The following is a 7,971-nucleotide window of genomic DNA, read 5'->3' on the forward strand; positions in this document are numbered from 1 at the left end:
ACCTAAAGAAGAACACCTATGACACGACCGCATGACTGACGCGACCGCGCGACAAGGAAAACTCCAATTGACGCGACCGCGTGACCTACGCGGTTGCGTGACAGAGGCCATGCACCAGAAATTGTAGAAAACGCTCATAGCGAGTTCTGAAGCCCTTTTTGGCCCAAATCCAAGTCCAGAAGGCATAGACCAGAGGTTATGAAGTTGGGGAATGCATCCATTGAGGGAAGTCTCTGAATTTTTGTCACTTTCCATGATTTAGGTTTAGTTGGAGAGAGGTTCTCTCCTCTCTCTTTAGGATTAGGATTTAGATTTAGGATTTTATTTGCTTGAGGATTATCTTTTTATCAGGTTCAATATTCCTTTTTCATTACTTGTTTTCTCAATTTAGTTTATGAATTCTTCTATGTTACAGATTACTCTTTCAAATTAATGTTATTTGAGGTATTTCAGTTAATATTGCTTTCTTTTATTTATATTATTGATTATTCCCAATCTGAAGACATTTTTATTCCAGTAGATTTAATTCCTTTTCCTTTTGTTCTTGGATAAGAAATTAGTAACTCGGGAGTTATCTTAGCTCAACATAATTGATAACTGTTATCTTTGCTAATTGAACTGAACTTCAATAATCCCAACCTTTTCTTAGGAAATAAATAGGATTCGAAGATCAAAATAATTAGTCCCTTGACTTTTCTTTGCTTTAGCAAAGGTTAACTAAGTGGAATTAAGGTTCAACTTTCATTATTATTGATAAGAATAACTAAGTTTGGACTTCCAATTTCTCATACCTTGCCAAAGGGTTTGCTTTACAATATTTATTTATTTTAATTGCCATTTAAATTATTTGCCATATTGATTCTTCATTCTCAAACCCCAATTTACAATTTCCATAACCAATAATAAGAACATATCTCCCTGCAATTCCTTGAGAAGACGACCCGAGGTTTAAATACTCGGTTATCAATTTTAAAGAGGTTTGTTACTTGTGACAACCAAAATGTTTGCACGAAGGGATTTCTGTTGGTTTAGAATCTATATCTACAACGCGACTATTTTTATAAAATTCTTTACTAGCAAAAATCCTAACGTCAAAATGGTGCCGTTGCCGGGGAATTGCAAACGTGTGCCTTATTATTGGTTATTGTAAATATTTAAAAAAATAAAATAAAAAAATAAAAAAAATTTCTTTTACTTGTTTATTTGTTTCTTCTCTTTCCTCTTATTTCTGATAGCTATTATGAATTCTCGCCCCTCTCGCTTTGAGTTTGATTCTAATTTTGTTGCAAGGAATGAAAGATATAACAGGACTATGCATCAAGGTCTAAGCAATCAAAGATGGACGGAGCCAAGAGGATCTGATCAACCCTTTAGGCAACAACACCCTCCTAGATATCACAGACAAAGACCATCCTACAATGCATACCAAGCTGATAGATATGGTGGACCGCCTAGTAGCTACCAAATCCATATCCTTATCAAGAGGAACCACTTCCGTGTTATGAACCTTCTCTCCCAACAAATGAACCCTCCTATCCACCCCAAACCTCTATGGAAAGCAAACTTGCCTCTATCACTAGTCTCGCCTCTACTTTTCAAGCACTTATATCCCGCTTGGGCCAACCCTCTACACCCAATATTCAACCTTCAAGCTCCACTGCACTTCCATCTCAACCACATAATGATCCACCCATCCCATCACCACCATCCATGGAAGAGCACCAACATCCATCAATCCAAGAGCTACATGATCCCACTGATACTATTGACATGGAACGAGAGAGAAGGGATCATCTTCGTGAATCCATACTTCATAAGGAGCTAGAGGAGGCACTAAAGGTGAAGGTAGTAGACACCCTTGAAGTTGACAACGCGGTTTAAGAACTAGTGAAAGAAGACAACAAGGAGGATTTTGTGCTTAAAGGTGAAGAAATAGTTGAAAAGAAAATCATCGAGGACGAATACGATTGCATACTTAAATACCTGGATCAAGAAAGAAATTGATGACCTTTCCGATGTTTGGACACTCAAAGAACCCCCATGGTTTCATGTGGGAAATCTACTGAAGAATGTAGCAGGAAGGAGAAATTGGGTACTCCGGTGGATAGTGAGTAGCACGATTTGATATTGGAACAAGTGGAGGAAGCCGAAATTATTGAAGAAGAAGAGGAGGCAGTGGTTGAAGACTTAGGAGATCCTGAACCTCCATGGGAAAGTCGAGTTATAGAGCACCCTTCAGAGACGTTTGAAGCTGATGTTGAGGAGGGTGTAAAACCTCCAAAGCATATCATAGTTGAAGACTTTGAAGGAGACGATCAAGAGATAGATTCAATCATTGATGAATTCTTATCTACATTTGAATCCTCTTCCATTGGACTTGATATGGAGTTTAAAGAAGATGAAACACAACATCCCATGCCCTTGGTGAACAATGAAGAAGAGATTAAATTGGAAGAAATTCACCAAAAGGAAGAGGTTGATATTGAAGATTACAAAGAGGTGGAAGATGTCGAAGAAGAGCACAAGGAAGTGGAGCTTGCACGTTCATTAGAAACACCTCCCCCTAAGTTGCCATCATCCTTCACAACATTCAAGTGGGTAAAATTCGTATCCCTTAGCTTTCTGATTCCACTTGAATATGGGCTACTGGAGACGGATGGTCAACTTAGAGCTCTTTGTGGCATTAAGAGTAAGAAGAAGATGGTCAGTGATAAGATTTATCCTGCAAGGTTCAACATGGTTGTGTGCTCAACATTTAAATGCAAAGGTCGGTGTAGAGCTCAACTGAATGGGTCTAGGAAGTTGTCTGGCTGCTTCAGTGAGAATTCAGACTGTTTGCCACCCGGCTTGAACAATATTGCTCAACAAGAGGACGGGTGCAAAAGCAAGATTTGGGACCCCGGAATTCAATCTAGAAATCAATACTCTTGGGGCCTTGTCACTTGCTTTAACTTACTTGAAGGCTTTCTGCGCCTAGTTTGGGACCCCGGAGGCTATTGGAACTCCAAACATTGGTGGAGATTTCTGGATGAGTTCAAGCACAAGCCACCATAACAGAAAGCTCCTCAAATGTCCAACTTAAGGATTTTAACTAAAAGTGCTAGGTGGGAGACAACCCACCATGGTATGATCGTTCCTTTTTTAGTTTTTATTTTAGTTTGTTTTGTTTGTTTTCGAGTTTTGATTGAACCTGGAATCATGCATACTTGCATAGAATTCATATTAAGCATTGCATTCTGCATACTGCATTAGTTATGAAGAAAAGAAAGTTGGACAGAGAGTCACGCGAAAGCGTGGCTGGAGGCGCGCCATTAGCATAATTTGACCCCACGCGACCGCGTCGCTCACGTGACCGCGTCATGTGGAACTTTGGCCTTCCATGCGACCGCGTCACCCACGCGGCCGCGTGCCATGAAAATCGATGTAAAAAAGGTGCATGACCGAAAGTTGTGTTGGAATTGGGCTGGACTCGTGCTAGAAGCCCAAGCCCTCCCACGCGAACGCGTGCCCCACGCGGCCGCGTCGTCTTTCAAAAATACCATCCACGCGATCGCGTCACCCATGCGACCGCGTCACCTAGATTTTTGGCAAAATGCAATTCCAACAGAGAGTTGTGCGAATGCGAGGCTGCACTCGCGCCACTAGCACAAATCAAGTGACGCGATCGCGTGACCCACGCGTCTGCATCGCCTGACTTTATTGCGCACCACGCAGCCGCATCACCCATGCGACTGCGTCGCCAGCGTCGCACACCTTAACTAAATATGCCAAAATATTTTATCTTTTCTTCCCCAATCCTAATTTTTTCTCCCTCCTTTCTTACTTACTTCTTCTTCCCTTCTTTCCCTTCTCATTCTTCTCATCTTTCATTTTCTTTTACTTAATTGCATACTTTCATTCATTGCATTATTTTCATTGGTGTTGGAATTTTATTTGGGTCATTATTTTTTTTCTATATTTTTGTGGATTATTTGACAATTATATATTACTTTTATAGGGTTGCGTGCATGTTCAATTTAATACTTTCAAATAGCTTCTTTACCATGCATGCTATGTGTTTGTGAAAACGCCCGTATGGCATTGTGCACTATTTTTAAGATTTCTTTTAATCCACTACTATAAATGCTTACTTTTCACAAAACCCTTTTTATATTTTATTAATTAAATATAATTGTTATTACGAACATGTTGTTAGTTTGAAAGACTTGGTAATCTAACTTGGACATTGAATGCTTGATCTATGCTACTCATGCCTTTGCCAGAATGCCAATAAACACCTTGCATTCACTTGTTATCATATGCACTAGCTATTTTCCATTGATGACTTTTCACATGTACTCATGAGCGTGTGTTAACATCATTCTTCTTTATTGTGCATTGATTACCACCTTTCCCGCTCTCTTCCTTGCTCTAACCCTTAGCTCTAAGAGTTACTTTCTTTTTCCCTTTTCAGGATGGCCACCAAGAAGGGTAAAGAGAGAGCTACTCCCAAATCACTGGCAAGGAAAGGAACAAAAAGAGCCCCAGTTGAAGCAATCCGTCCACTTGTATATCTTAGCATGCACCGAGGACGGTGCAATCTTTAAGTGTGGGGAGGTCGATACCAATCTTCATGGGTTAGCTATTTTTTTCTTTTCAACACCATTGTTTTATTTTCTTTGTTTGTCCATTATTGCATTTGCATGTTTAATTGCATGTTTGTTTGATTTTATGCATTTAGCTACTGCTTGGTTAAAACAATAAGTTTCTTCTTAAGATCCTATTTTGAAAAATTTCACTAATTTAAATTGAAAATTTTTGTGTTAAATTTGTTTGAAGTTGTATTTAGAACATGATTTTTGAGCCAAAGAACACACAACCTGTGAGATTTTGAGCTTATTTACATGGTTATATTATTTAACCATAAATTTTTATTCTTGTGTGTTTTCCTCTCTATAATTGTAATCTTTGCTTTGTTCCATTCTATATGTTCAATATTTAATATATTTACATGCTTGCATATGATTGAGGCCATTGTTTGATTCTAGTCACTTATCCCAAAATTAGCCTACCTTTTACATCACCCTTGTTAGCCCCCTTGAGCCTTTAATTCCCTTTTATTCTATAAACCACAACACTAGCCTTAAGCAGAAAAAAAAAACAAATTTAAAATCCCAAGTTGAATCTTTAGTTAGCTTAAGATAGAGATTATGTATCAACTAAGCGTGGGGAAACTGTGGGAACATGGGTTAATAAGGGAATGTATCATGTTTCTAATTTATTTGAATATTGGAAATTTGGGAACCTACTCATAAAAAACCAATAAAATTACCCCAATGTTAAGCTTTAATAAAGATCAATGCACATGTGATAAAAGTATAGAAATATAAAAAGTTTTGGTATATGAGTATGGGAATTATACAAAAGTGGGAATTATGGGTAGCTAGGTATGATTTTAGAAGTTATATAGAATGTATGTATGTTAGGTGATAGCTCAGGTTTCTCAAAGATTCAATTTATAGATCACTTAGCCATACATATATCCTCACCTTTGCCTTGGCCCCATTACAACCTTGAAAAGACCTCATAATGTGTGCATTGGTACATTAAATATTTGTTGATTGGTCATATAAATTCCAAAATATCAATGAATATTAATTCTAATTAGATGAGCGGGACTTGTAGCTTTTTGCTTCTGAACAGTTTTGCCATCTCACTTTTTCCTTTGAAGTTTAGAATGATTGGCTTCTCTAGGAACTTAAAATTTTGGATAGTGTTATTGATTCTCCTAGTTAAGTGTGTTGATTCTTGAACACATCTACTTTTATGAGTCTTGGCCGTGGCCCTAAGCACTTTGTTTTCCAGTATTACCACCGGATACATAAATGCCACAGACACATGACTGGGTGAACCTTTTCAGATTGTGACTCAGCTTTGCTAGAGTCCCCAGTTAGAGGTGTCCAGAGATCTTAAGCACACTCTTTTTGCCTTGGATCACGACTTTAACCACTCAGTCTCAAGCTTTTCACTTGGACCTGCATGCCACAAGCACATGGTTAGGGACAGCTTGATTTAGCCGCTTAGGCCTGGATTTTATTTTCTTGGGCCCTCCTATCCATTGATGCTCAAAGCCTTGGATCCTTTTTACCCTTGCCTTTTGGTTTTAAGGACTATTGACTTTTTCTGCTTGCTTTTTCTTTTTCTTTCTATTTTTTTCGCCACTTTTCTTTTTTCTTTTTTTTCGCAAGCTTTTGCTTTTCACTGCTTTTTCTTGCTTCAAGAATCAATTTTCATGATTTTTCAGATTGTCAATAACATTCTCTTTGTTCATCATTCTTTCAGGAGCCAACAATTTTAACAGTCATAAACAACAAGATCAAAATTATGCACTGTTCAAGCATTCATTCAGAAAACAAAAAGTATTGTCACCACATCAATATAATTAAACTAAATTCAAGGACAATTTTTGAAACTCATGTTCTCCTTGTTCTTTTGAATTAAAAACATTTTTCATTTAAGAGGGGTGAAGGATTAATGGAATTATTCATAGCCTTAAGACATAGTTACTAAATACTAATGATCATGAAGTAGAGACACAAAACATAAACAAACATATAGCATAAAAATCGAAAAACAGAGAATTAAGAACAAGGAAGTTAAGGAATGAGTCCACCTTAGTGAGGGTGGCGCCTTTTTGAAGGACCAATGGTGCTTTTTGAACTCCTTTATGTCTCTTCCTTGCCTCTGTTGCTTGATCCCTAGTGATTTTGGTGCTCTTATCCTTATTTGCTCCCAATAGTTGTGTGGAGGAAAATGTATCCCCTGAGGTATCTCAGGGATTTCTTGATAACGGACTTCCTCATGCTCTCTTGATGTGCAGTCAAATGCTCTTCTACTGAGTTATGGACCCTTTGAGATGAATCTCTCCATCTCCCATGATTCAGAGGTAGAAAAAAAATTTTGTCTTCCCTTTTCTCTTTTTTCGTTTTTTTTTCTTTTTTGAGGTTTCTCTGGCCTTAGGTGCAATCAATGGTTATGGAAAAACAAAAAGCTATGCTTTTACCATACCAAACTTAAAATATTGCTCGCCTTCGAGCAAAAGAAGAAAGAATAGAAGAAGAAGAAGATATGAAGGAGATGGAGGGATGTGAGTATTCGGCTATATGGGTGGGATTGGGTGGGAAAGAGATTTTGAATTTTGAAGGTAGGTGGGGTGTATAGGGAAGAGTGGAAGGATGTGAGTGGTGAGTGAAAAACAGAAGGGATGACCATGAATGGAGAGGGAGAGGGTGAGGTAGATGGGGATCCTGTGGGGTCCACAGATCCTGAGATGATCCTGTGGGATCCATAGATCCTGAGGTGTCAATGATTTATATCCCTGCACCAATTAGGCATGTAAAACGCCTTTCCGTGCAATTCTAGCATTTAAACGCCGAAGTGATGCATGTTCTGGGCATTTAACGCCAGTTCCATGCTTGTTTCTGGCATTCAATGCCAGATCCATGCTCTGTTCTGGTGTTGAACGCCAGCCAGATGCTCCTTATTGGCTCCTTCCTCCAGGGTGTGATTTTTCTTCTGCTATTTTTGATTCTGTTTTTAATTTTAATATTTTTTTCGTGACTCCACATGATCATGAACCTAATAAAACATAAAATAACAATAAAATAAAATAAAATTAGATAAATAAAAATTGGGTTGCCTCCCAATAAGCGCTTCTTTAATGTCAATAGCTTGACAGTAGGCTCTCATGGAGCCTCACAGGTGATCAGGTCAATGTTGTATAGTCCCAACACCAAACTTAGAGTTTGGTTGTGGGGATTCAACACCAAACTTAGAGTTTGGTTGTGGCCTCCCAACACCAAACTTAGAGTTTGATTGTGGGGGCTCTGTTTGACTCTGTACTGAGAGAATCTCTGTATGCTTACTCTCCCTTGTTACAGAAGGATAGCCGTGTGCCTTAAACACAAGGTAGTCCCCATTCAATTGAAGGAC

Source organism: Arachis duranensis, chromosome 7 (assembly GCF_000817695.3).
Source record: "Arachis duranensis cultivar V14167 chromosome 7, aradu.V14167.gnm2.J7QH, whole genome shotgun sequence".
Lineage (NCBI taxonomy): Eukaryota > Viridiplantae > Streptophyta > Magnoliopsida > Fabales > Fabaceae > Arachis > Arachis duranensis.